Here is a 13,082-nt window from a genome sequence, read left to right on the forward strand (position 1 = left end):
AGGACAAGCATTACCAGCAAACTCTGATGGGTCAATTGGCTGGGAAGAGACCCAGTGGCTCTGTGGCAGAAGCTGTAGCCCAGCATGAGAAGGCTAAATGACTCACACACACACAACAATGTCGGGACTGGCTAGGGTAGCTTTTCTCAATAGTGCAGTTGAAACCCAACATTGCTCCTCTTTTGTGTGTGGGGGAGGAAGGTGGTACATGTATGTGTGTGTTCAGCTATGTATGTGTGTGTGCATGTCATGTGGGTGCATGTAGGTGAAAGACAGTCAACTGTAGGTGTCTTTCTTCAGGAGCCATCTACTTTCCTTTGGAGACAAAGTCTCTCATTGGGATCTGCAGCTTATCAAATGGGCTAGGCTGGAAAACCAGCACACCTTCCGAATCCTCTGGTATATGCCTCCTCAGCTCTGGTATTTAAAACACAGGCTCCATATCCAGCTTTTTATTTTTTATATGGATTTATGTAACGTGGGTCATCATGCTTGTCCTTTGCTGACTGAGTCATCGCCACATCTATAAATACTGCTTTTCTTTTTTTAATAGATTATTATTTTATGTGCGTGAGTGTTTGCAAGCATGAATGTACATTTATCACATGCATGTGCGATGCTCAGGAAGGTCCAAAGAAGGTCTGGGCTCCCTGGAACTGGAGTTACAGATGGCCGTCAATAATCACGTGGATGTTAAAAACGAAACCTGGGTCCTCTATAGAAGCAGCAAGTGTTTTACCCACTGAGCCATTATTGCTTTTCTTCTGAAGTGATTGATAAGATATCTTTTCATACAATATCAAACCTTGCAAACATTTCCTTATTAGAATCCCCCTAGCCACCCAAATCCAATGGCAATTATTTGGGGTGGGTGATGGATGCCATCAGAGATCTTGCTCTCTGTGCTAAAATGTTTCATTACATAATGCTAACCTCTGAGTGTCCTACGGATTTGCTAACGTGTCTGGGAGAACCCTAGACACCACAGTTAAGAGTATGGATGGCCAAAAAGAGGAAATAAAAGAGCATGGTTGAAAGATTCTGTATGAGTATATGAGTGGGGAAAGGCCCTCATAGAAACTGTAAGGCTATGGAATAAAAATCCTGTGGCCAAAGGTGAGAAACCTCCCTTTGAGTGGTCAGCTGGGAGGCTCCTGAGATTCCACAAATCATAAGGTTGTTGGTTGCATGCCAGAAACAAATGGTGAGCTTTATTACTGCGGTATAGTGCAGAGAAATTGCGTTAGGGCTGAACTTGAGGATTTCTACCTGATGGAGTGTCTTCATGGTACTGAAAGACACTATTCCTGCTGATGGGGGATAATTGACGCTGAAAAATCTGACAAGTTATATATGCTGTGTAATAGATAAACAGCAACCAGGCAAGTGATATCTATTAGCAAAAGAGTGGCCCCGGTGTTATGGGTGCAGCTTACTGCTTTCTGATGGGACTTAAGGCTCACTCTACAGTTCATAACTCACATATGATAGTCTTATCCAAACAAAAGGTCAGTGACTAGGCAGGGTCATAAGCCCTAGTGTAAACAAATAAATACAAATACTGAAGGAAGGGCTGAGTGTCTTATAGATGTTTCCTATGAAGCTCTCCTGCCTGGAGGGAGGATTATCAGACTCAGGAAATATTTAAAACATATGAGGCCCAGGAAGCAAATAAAACTTACAGGACTCAGGAAGCTCCTGAAAGGTAGAAGATTGACAACCTCCTTCCTTATGTTTTTGTAAATATCTTAGTTTGGTTTCTGTTACTATGATAAAGACCATGACCAAAAGCACCGTGGGAGTTCCTTTCATCTTATACCTCATTCCCATCATGAAGGGAAGGTTGGCTAAGAACTTGAGCATGAAACTGGAGGCAGATGATCTAGAATAATGGTGTCCACAGGCTTATTCTACATGTCTTGCTTAGCCTGTTTTCTTATACCACACAGGATGATTGGCCCCACTGGACCAGGACTGGGCCCTTCCAAATCAATCCCTGATCAAGAAAATGCCTACAGACTTACCCATAGACAATCTGGTGATAGAGGCATCTTCTTAATTGAGATTTCTTTTCCCAGATAGCTCTAGCTTGGGTTAAGTTGACAAACAAGCGATCAATACACTATAAAATAACAGTTGCTGAAGAGAGACGATCATTCTCCTGGCTGAGCTGCCTAGAACTCTGGGATGCAGCTGACAGAGCACTCACCCATGCTGGTGTAGGGGGTTTAGTGATACAAGTGCCTTTATCTCATCCATGCGAAATCAGTATCTCTCTTCATTCATACTCCTGTGAGCAGCCCCAAGAACGTAGCTGGTTCCCTAGCTAGAATTAGGTGGAGCCGTTGTTAGTGCCATGTCTGAGTTGTATAGGTGATTTTCTACATCCCTTCAAGAAAAATCATACAATGTATACAAAGGTGGGAATTGTATTAAGCAAAGCATGAACAAAGATTGATTTGGGGGAATTATAAGTGCAGATTGTTGGACGATCCAGAATCCATAAGTCCTTGGGGAGTCAGAGAAGTTCATCTTATTGGAGCCAGAAGATTAAGACAATTGGTACTATTATCTGTAATTCTAACTTTTTGCCTGTCAGTATTAGACTATGCAGCTGAACAGAACTGGAAAAGGCCCACTCCAGAGTTTACTCCTTTATCATTAAAACATTGGCAAATTTCAACACTTCATCAAATCAATTCCTTAGCAGCGCATAGCTTCTCATGATAAGCGTGCTATGTCATTAAAATAAAGTACTCTTTCATCTTCATAAAACTACATAAATACAATGTACTAGTAACATTTCTTTACTTTTTGATTTCTCATAGAAAAAGTATAATTAATCTAAAGATACGAAATTAGATATATACATATGTGTGCATATTCCATAGCATGTTTTGTCACCCAGTGCCACAAAGTATCTGCACATGGAGCACTAAGCATCTAAAGATAGGAGTAAGTCCTTTCCAAATGGCATGCCCACCTCCACCATTGTCCCTGCAGAAGTAACTGTCCCTAGACTGTGCGTGGGGGGGGAATGTGAAGAGAAGAGCCTGTACTTTGGAATATGAGCAAAATAATTTAAATATGTAGAGTTTAAAAATACTTCTGGTGAGTATAGCCTATTTCAACCAGCCAGTTGGTAATTAAAGGTGACAGCTAGTTATAAAGTTTCTAGACAGACATGATTCATATTTATTAGGTCAGAATAAGCCATGACTTCACTCTGAGGTCATGTCTAATCTGGGGAGGAGCATCTACTACTTAGTCATTTCTGATCTTCAGTCTAAGGAAGCCATTCTCCTGTTTCCAATGCAGTCAGAGGTAGAAACAAAAGACATATTTATGGTTACGACTGTTTAATGCATGATGCATATTAAAATGGAATCAGATCATCAATCAAAACCATCTGCAGTGGAATTTGGATGCTAAGGGACACGACCTCATGCAGAGATGTCGCAGCAAGCTGTAGATGAACAGACACATAATTTTAAACTCATCAGAATAGAGAGGTTTGCCAGTCAATGGTTGTTTCTGCCATTTGTTCCAGAAAACATAATTTATTAGAAATAAAAACTTTGTCCCTGCAATGACAACCCTGTTTAAACAATCACCTCAATCTTTTTTTGTCAAAGGCACAGGAAGCCTCACAAATGTACAGATGATGATGCAAATGTTTGCCGCCAACCTCAGAAGCTCCACGGGCACAAGCAGATTGGGTTGCCACTAAGATAAGAATTTTATGTTTACTTTCCAGTGTTTTGCTTTGCAAAATGCAAGATGCTTGAATACCTATGAAGACCCTAATGGTTATAGGTTATAATTGTTACTATATTGCATGTCTAGGAAAAAAAAAAAAAAAAAAACTACAACCCTAAGTGTATTTGTCTCTCACACATTTTTTTTTTAAAAGATGTATCTCTGAGAGTCACCTTTTCAGCATGCATCTTTAGGAAACAAAACTAGTGTCTGAGTTAGCTTTCTATTTCTGTGATAAGATCCCAGGCCTGAAGGAAACTCCAGGTGGAAAGAGTTTATTTCACTTTACAACTTGGAGTTCATTATCCTGGGAAGTCAGGGCAGGAACTCAAGGCAGGACCCTGGAGGCAGGGATTGAGACAGAGACCCTGGCAGGTGGCTGCTTACATATTTGGCTAGCTACTCATGGCCTGCTTGCTCAACTTTCCCATGCAACTGGGAACCACCTGCCCAGGTGTGTTATGGTCCTCTGTAGGATGAACTCTCCCATGACAGTCTTCAATCCAGACAATACCCCTCAGGCTTGCTTACAGACCAATCTTAGGGTGGCATTTTCTCATTTAAGAATTCCTTTCTTCCCAGATATATCTAGGTTTGTTTGGGTTGACAAAAACCAATCCACATAATGAGTATGAAGGAAAATATTTCTAAATATTTTTTATTTAGAACTTTAAAACTTCAGCCTGCTGTTGAAGCAGTTTTACTAACTGGAGTAACTGTTTGCAGTTGTGCTGTTACCATCTGCTGTCATGGAGTGTCTTCCCACCAGGCTTCAGGTGTTGAAGTTTAATCGACTATATGACGATATAAGAAGGTGAGTAGGCCATGAAGATTTCAATTATGAAAGAGGCTTCATGCCATAGTTAACAATGGCTACCGTCCTTTTACATCCGCCATATGAGCATCTAATGATCCTCACGGAGTTCGTCCCCCTGTGGACAGGTAGCAACAACTTGCTGTATCATATCCACATGTCAACCCTCTCAAGAATGAGGCCTGTTGGTATTTTGATTTCGGCTGTTTCAATCTGTACGGTTGTAACAAATACATTTTTTTTCTCTGTATAAGTAGGAGTAGCGGTGCAAGCCTGCAGTTTCAGCATTCAGGAGGCAGAAATCGTTTCAAGTTTGAGGTCAGCTTGGCCTATGTGGTGGTAGGAGTCTGTGTCAAAAAAATCAAAACAACAGTGCAAACTAGTCTGGTATTTTCGTAGATTGGCACCAGTGAATTAGCATTCTCCCCAAATACACTTTGTCTATAAGTGTTTTTTTTTTTCTTTGTTTGTTTTTGCTGTGGTTTGTGTTTTGGAGAGGATCTCATTCAGTCAAAGCGAACTTGGAATTTTCTGTCTAGCCAAGGATTACTTTAACTCCAAGCCCTCTTGCTTCAACCTCCCAAGTGCTATTGTACACCACCATAGGTTTTCCATAGGTGTATGCCTAAGGCTGATTATGACTAAAACAGAGTTATGCTAAAACAGACTCATTGAAAACACATGGCTTTAAACAAATAAACATTCCCCCTGGTGGGAACCTAGAGGGAGAATACGTACCTGGGGAAACCTCAAGCTTAAGTGGAGAGCTCAGGCAGCTAAGGCCAAGGTAGCAGTCTCAAAAAGGTCATTGAAGATGAAGGTCTGAATCTGGGTATGAATTGGTTCATACCAGAAAGAGGTGAAGGGAAAGGCTAGGATTTGGGTAATGGCTGCTTGAGCCTGGCCGTCTAAGGCCAGGCACAGCTTTCTCAACTCACAGGAGATTTCCCCATGCAGGGTCAGTGACAACGGTGCTCACACTTCATAGTTAACACCACCCCAAAGCTCTCAGAACTCTCCACATGAGAGCATTTCACTGTCATTATTGATATTTATAACTAGAACATCATTATTTTAATGATTGCATAATGAGTCTATTGATCTCCTACAGACTAATTTCCCTGATAATTGGCTCCTGCTCTTCTTTCAAGTGTGGAAGGACTGTGTGTGAGAAAGGCCTTTTAAGAGAGTGCTTGTATTCTGTATGAAGGCAGACTTGGAAAAGAAGAAACTCAGGAAAGGTGAATGACAGCTCCACAAGATCGGAGAGGTCTGATGAAGATGTAGTCACTGGAAGGTTCTCCCAGATTCAGCAGCATGGCTGAAACTGCAGTCACCCCAGACTTTAACAGAAAGTGAAACCTACAGAGAAATGCATACAGGGTCATATGGAATGATTGACTTCCCTTTTCACTGGCGTTCTTTACATTTGGAGACTCATTTACATTTACAAGTTGTTGATTCTGGTATAAATGTTTCTTTTATGATTTTAATTGCTGGATCCCATTCAACTGTACGAGAATAGCATATTTATCACATTTTGCTCTTGGTAGATATAAGGGTACTACAAGTTTGTTACCATCTAGGATTTAGGTTAACTCTTCTCTCTATGAAAAAAATTTAAGGCCAGAGAGGAATTCAGGCCAAAGCAAACATAAGATTAGCAAGCAGATTAGCAAACAGTAAAACACCTTGGAGGAGAAGGGACCACAAATTGGAGTCCACTGTTTCCCAGACTACTAAGAGCCTTTATCTCTCTCTCTCTGCCAAGTCTCCCACTTCTGTCTCCCTATGGATTGCTGAACTCATTGGTTCCTATGAGCTTCCCTATTCCTCAAGATTGGATCCTCTACCCTTCTCCAAGTGTAGAATGTCTTCCCCTGGTGTTTGAATTCTCATGCCTGGGGGCATGAATCTGGAAGTCCCTGGGGGACATTTTTCCTTCTCTGTGCATGAACAGGCTTGAAGATAGCTGATTCCAAAGTTGCAAGTTGTGGAAAGAAGCAAGAAGTAAGAAGAACAAAAGCAGGCATTTTGGCCATCTTTCTTCCAGAAGCACTAAGATGAAATTGGTTATAAACATTTCCCAAGTCTTTTCTGGACATATATTTTCATGACCACTGGGGAATGCCTACCAGTTAAACTGCTAAGTTATAGAGTAAGCACGGGGCACATTTTGTAAGAATGTATAATGACTAAAACATTTCCAAAATTATGACTTTCCCACTCGATACATGTGAGATCCAGCTCGTACCTGCTTTTGCGCATGAGATACTGTCAGCGGGTTTGGATTTTAACATTGTTATGGAATTCTCCTCTTGCTTCTGATTTGCATTTCCCCAGTGACAAACAATCACTTCTGAAGTGCTTATCCATAATTCACGTGTTTCCCACAAATGGCTATCTGCTTGCCTAGGTTTAAATTGGTTTTGTATTGTCAGTTATAGTTCTTAAGAGCTGCTATAGGTCTTTTTAAAATCTGGATATAAATGCATGAGAACATGTGTATTGAGTATATGAGTATGTAATGTATTCAGGAGGTAACGAAGTATTTTTTATTTGTTTTTGTTGAAGTCTCCTTTATTATTTTTTATTTTGATATTAAAAACATATTATGTTATTTCTAAGAAATCATTGCCTACTCCAAGGCAGAAAACAGCTGCTTTTCTCAGACGTTCATAGTTCAAGCTTTTACATGTATACACTCTGACCCATCTCAATTGATACCTGTAGTTATTTACTTTCCGTATTTGAATGCAATTCTCTTGTCATTGATAACAAGTTTCCTGGCATTTTTGTTAGAAATCAACTGACTCTATTGATTGAGAAATTTTCTCGACTGCTATGCCAATGTCGTTCTCTCTTGACTACTGTTATCTCTGATAATTTAGTAGTCATCACCCAACTTGTTCTTTCTTAAATATTTTAAAGATTTTCAAATGTTTCAAAGATATTCTTAGGTCTTTGCATTTTCACCTAAATTTTAATATTGGCTTATAAATTTTCATGGGAATGCACATTGGTGTAATGACTGAGGTTACATTTATATACAGTTTAATTTATGGATCATGGATGCCCTAACAATGTTCATTTTTTCTTTGATATTTACCTTCTTTTAAAAAAGGATTATAACATATTAGTAGTAAAAAATGGTGGGTTTTATTACATTTAATAAACTCACAAAATTTACTTTAATATATTTATTTAATAGTAGTCTCTCTCATTCCCTTTTCTGTGAGTCTTTCAAAAGTTTCCCTGTATTTTCATGTCTTAAAAAATCTAGATCTTGAGATGAGAGAGGAGTCACATCTCTTGTCTTTGAGTATGGCTCACTGCGCTTCACGCGACTCTCTACAACTTCGTTCATTCTCCTGCAAACGATGCGATTCTATTTCATCACCTGCCTTCATCTTTTACTAGAAATTAAGCTAGGAAGGATCTGGTGACATGTCCAAAGGTGGAAACAGACAGTACATGGAGAAGGTGGTTAAGATCATGACTCACATAATATTTTAAGCATCTTTTTCAAACGGTGTCTATTTGAGATCTTCAGCAGCCCTAGTAAACAAACAGGGAACTTGTATTTATGTTCATATGGAAATAAAAGTCTAGATAATCTATGGATCTTGACTGACTCATTCAGGGACATGGTAATAAGCCTGAAACTTGATTTTCTTTTTGGCTCTCCCTTGCTATGTCCTTTCTAGCATGTGACTGTTTAAAGCTAAAGAAAAGGAAATCTGAGATAAATAAAGCTTCTCATATTTGCCTAAACAAGGGCAAAAGCAATCTTTCATTGTGATTTATGTAAACCTTTCTGAGATACCAAATTATCTATTGATTTTTAAACTCACCTTTTTCAATTAAGTAGTTTAGTAGAGTATTACAACACAGATATTTTTCTTTAGGAAGTTCTTTGGTTCTCACAATGAAGTTTAATCCATTCTAGTTTTCTCTCCCACTACAAGTTAGCCCAAATAGTTGCTAAGTTTTTATATTATCTCAAAATTAATGTTGAAAGTAATGTTTCCATTTAAAAGCTTCTTGACAGGGTCTGATACACATGAGTGGCCCTGCCCTGTTACCAAGTAGTTTCATTTCTAGATACATGACCAAGGAATGGCATGCTTAAAATTGTGAAAGCATGCAAGGGGGTATTCATTTCTGCACTATCATAGTGCCTGAAAATCTGCATCAAACTTTGGTAGGCATCTGTAGTCTACTAGGTAGATTGTCATGTAGTTACAGAATGGAGTCACCCAGAGAAACTGACATGTGTAACCATTGCTTACATGAAACAGCAGAAATGAATCTCACAAAGGTCCTGATGAACATAAGAATCCAAACAAAGATTCACGTTCTCTGTAAGGGTGTTTGTGTTTTAAGTCAGGAATTTGTAGTTGCCACAGCTGGTCTCGAACTCCCAGACGTAAGGATGGTCCTCTCTCAGCCTCCTGAGCACAAGAAAGTAGCACTATTGGTGCCCATCACTGTGCTCAACTTTGAAATAAAGTTAACAAATTGTGAGGATGAACCCATGTTGTTGGAAGACAGGATATGTTATCCACCTTTATGGGCTGGTAGCTTACCGCCTACCACTGGTAGATTTCTGGAAGACTTTGAATGGCTTTCTTTCTGATTTGGGTGTATTCATACAGTTGATGTTCATTATGCTTTTACCATCATCCCACTTTTATGAATCTGTTGTATGAAAAAAAATCTAGCAGCAGAAAAATATACATAAAGGAGAATGATCAATGTAGTAAAAGACTGCAAACGACATTAATATTATTATTAGAAAAAGATTAAAATACTTGTAGTACAGCCAGGCAATGGATTATTATGTAGCTGTTGATTTCTGTGAGCTAACATGCTTTCCATAATGTGTTATACAAAAATATGCATTAACTATATAAGTATTAATATCCCTATTCAACCAATATTTGTTTCAGTATGCAATGATTTGACCCTCAAGATTTTGTTCATAATTTATAAAGGCAAAATCATGAACATACTTATTTGTTCTGATATGGATTACAGATTTAAATTATTTGGACTAATATGGTGTGGATATATCTATAGTTTTTGAGACGGGGTCTCAGTTTGTAGCCATTGCTATTCTGGAAATCACTATGTAGACCAGGTTTGCCTTGAACTCATAGAGATCCACCTGCCCCTGCCTCCCTAGTGCCAGGATTAGAGCATGTGTCTTTATGTATGTATTTTAAACATAAAATGTCGACATAGGAGTTTCCAGTCACAAGATAGTATTATTCCATGGATCCTGCCCCTGCCCCCTTATGATTTTAGGCGAGTGTAAATAGCTGAATAATTTACTTTAAGGCACTAAAGATAGATCTCTGTCATTATTATGGGATCAGTGGTTTAGCCCCTTAGCAAGGAGCATTTTTATATTTAATAATGTAACTGCTACAAATTAAAAATGCCTATGTAGAAAATGAAAGGGAAATAAGTAAAATTAATAAGAATTTAACTCAATGCACAAGAAAATTAAATCTATATTAGTACAATATATTTTCTAGAATCATTAAAAACTGGAGTACTTACGTATTCATTTAAGGGAAGACAAAAGAGTCAATGTCCAGTTTTCTGTACATGGCATCTTCAGTTTTTTGATTTCTCACAAAAAAGTCTTACTTTCTGGAAAAGTAAATTTTTAAAATTGCTTTAAATTTTAGTTATTTGAGAATTTCATATAATGTATTTTGTTCCTGTTCACCCCTCCGCTGACTTCTCCCAAATCCATCTCCCTTTCCCTATCTATACAACTTTATGTCATCCTTTCAGACAACAAACATCCAGCAAGTTCAGTGGGATGGAGGACAGGAGGCAGGGTAGAAGAGGGAGTATGGACAGGGACAACTAACATTAAAGATCTTTCAAAACAGTTGTGTGGAAGCCTATCACTGTAGAAGATCCTAGCAATTGCTAAGAGCTTACATTCTCATTCACAATTAGAAGGCAGAGAGAGAGAGTGAACAGGGAATGGTAAGAGACATGGAAAACTCAAAGCCCATCCCCAGTGACCCTCCTCCTCCAACAATGCCACACCTGCTAAACTTTCCTGTTCTCATTCAGACCACTGCAGACTGTAGATGCTAATTTGAAAGTAATATTAGATATCTGCATATATATATATATGTAAAACAATACTAGGAATGTACTTTATCTTTTGTTTTATATATACATGCATATATATATGAGAGAGAGAGAGAGAGAGAGAGAGAGAGAGAGAGAGAAAGAGAGAGAGATGGGGATGAATAAAATAGTGTTTGATTAAATCCTTCTGGGAAACCACTCTAAATTTTGGAGAGGGAATCTAAGATTAATTGTACAACCCTTTTAAGTATTTATATGCATATATTATATGTCGATTATCATACATTAAAAACACATTAGCTGATGAAAGATGAAGAAGAGCAAGAGCAGATGGAAGGTCATAGAGAAGAAGCCAGCAAAGGATCATGAAGGAGAATTGCATGTTTTCTTTTTTTAAACAGAGATCAAGGACTTGTGCTGTTTTAATTGCTGAAGTCACACTCTTCTTCACAAGGCTCTCCCAGACCTACAGGGAAGTGTGGGGCAAGCAGGTGCGTGTCAGGCTATAGTAGCATCCGAGAAGCTGAGCTGAACACAAAAGAAAGGCTTATTGAAACCAAAGTTGGAATTTAAGCCTCAGGGCATTTGCAATCATTTCAGAAATGGCATTGCAAGTATCTAGAAGGTGTGCAATTGACCATGAATGCAATTCTAGCAGATCTCAAGAAGCAGAAATCTCCAGTGTTCACTTAGGCTTATATTGAAAGCACTTCATTAATTTAATTGATGTAACTGCAATATCAAGGAATTTAGAATAGAGGTGAGATTTTTCTTAGGAGATATCTATAAAAACATATTGAGTTATTTAAAATACACACACACAAGACTTTGTATTTTATACGTACTGAGACTTCTGAGTGAACAAGTTGTTTTATGGCTTAGTTTTATTGGGTATTTCTTGTTGTTGTTGTTGGGATTGTGTGTCCGGGTCTCATGTAACTCAGGCTGGCCTCTAAGAGGACATGGAATGTCTAATTCTCCCAAGAACTGTGATTATAGGCAGGCATCACTTTGTCTGGCTTATGAGGTACCTAGTAGTAAACACAGGTCTTTGTGCGTGTATTTTTTAATTATACTATGTATAATGCCACCTAAGGATGTCGTATATATTCCCAAAATATTGTGTGTTTTGCTAGAAGAAGACCAAAGGTCAGAGTCGATTTGCTCTTGGAACACTGGTATCCGCTTTGGCCTTTGTTGGTCTGGAAGCTTGTTGGTCTGTAGTTGTGCAATGTTGCAGGAATGTTCTGTGCCTCTGGAATAGTGCTCATATACTGTGACTTGTCTGCTTTAGTGGAGGACGGAAATGACTGGTGGCAACCTGCATGACACTCTTTTGAGCACGGTCTCTTGAGAAAAATATGCAGCAAGTGCAAATGAGATGAAAGGCTCTGTGCTTCATTATTACATCTGGTGCCTTAGTACTAATGGCAAACGGGAAATAGAAATAAGAAACCTGAATTCTCTAGGTGCATGCTCCACTAAGGGATTTGCCACAGATATTTTGCTCAAAGATACAATAATATAAGATGTCAAATAGATGTAAGTAAGCTTTAAATCAGCTATTCTGTAATGATAATGATGATCTTTGGAAAGAGTCGATGGCGTGCCTTTGCATGTGGTGAGCAGGATTCTCTCATAAGGTCTAGCGATGTTTGAGTAGCATTTATCAACAGCATTGTTTTGTATGGTCTATCAGTCTTGAATGAGTTGATTCTATTAAGAACGTAGCAAGCCAAAGTAAATGAATAAATAGCAAGAGATGATGGCAGAGAGATGTATAGATAGATAGCAAAATGCTATCACAATGGGTACTGTAAACATCCATCAGAAACTGACTAGGGAAATGGAAGCCTTCATCTGTAGTTCCCAAATGAGCGCTCTCTCCGCGGAAGAGCTTCCCAAAGCTGAACTTCTGGCTTCTGGCTTCTCGTTTCCACTCTGGGCACCATGAGTCTGTGGGCTGAATGCTCGTGAGCTCTGCTGGAGGTACCCGCTGTCCCTGAGGACACAGTATTTTACCCTTTGGGCTGTTCTTGTGTTCTCTTCTCTCGGTCACACAGTGAGAGGGTTCAGTGCACCCCCAGAAAAGAGGACTTCAAGGACCCTTTGAGGCAAATAAAGTTGAATCTGACAATTGTGAGGAAAGCATCACTTCTAGAGCCATTTTCTCAGTGTGCTCAAAGAGCGCAAGACAGTTTACTAATATAACTTAGAAGTATAGTATTATAAATTAATATATATATTAAAATTCATGATGTATCATTTGCTATCTATAAACCAAAAATATTATAAAGATACCCCACTCATAGTTTAGATCTTATCACGAATATTAAATTATAATATTCCAAAATTTTTTAGAGGTTTTTGGCATAAATTTTGTGTGTAA

The sequence above is a fragment of the Arvicola amphibius genome, chromosome 11 (assembly GCF_903992535.2).
Source record: "Arvicola amphibius chromosome 11, mArvAmp1.2, whole genome shotgun sequence".
NCBI classification, from domain to species: Eukaryota; Metazoa; Chordata; class Mammalia; order Rodentia; family Cricetidae; genus Arvicola; species Arvicola amphibius.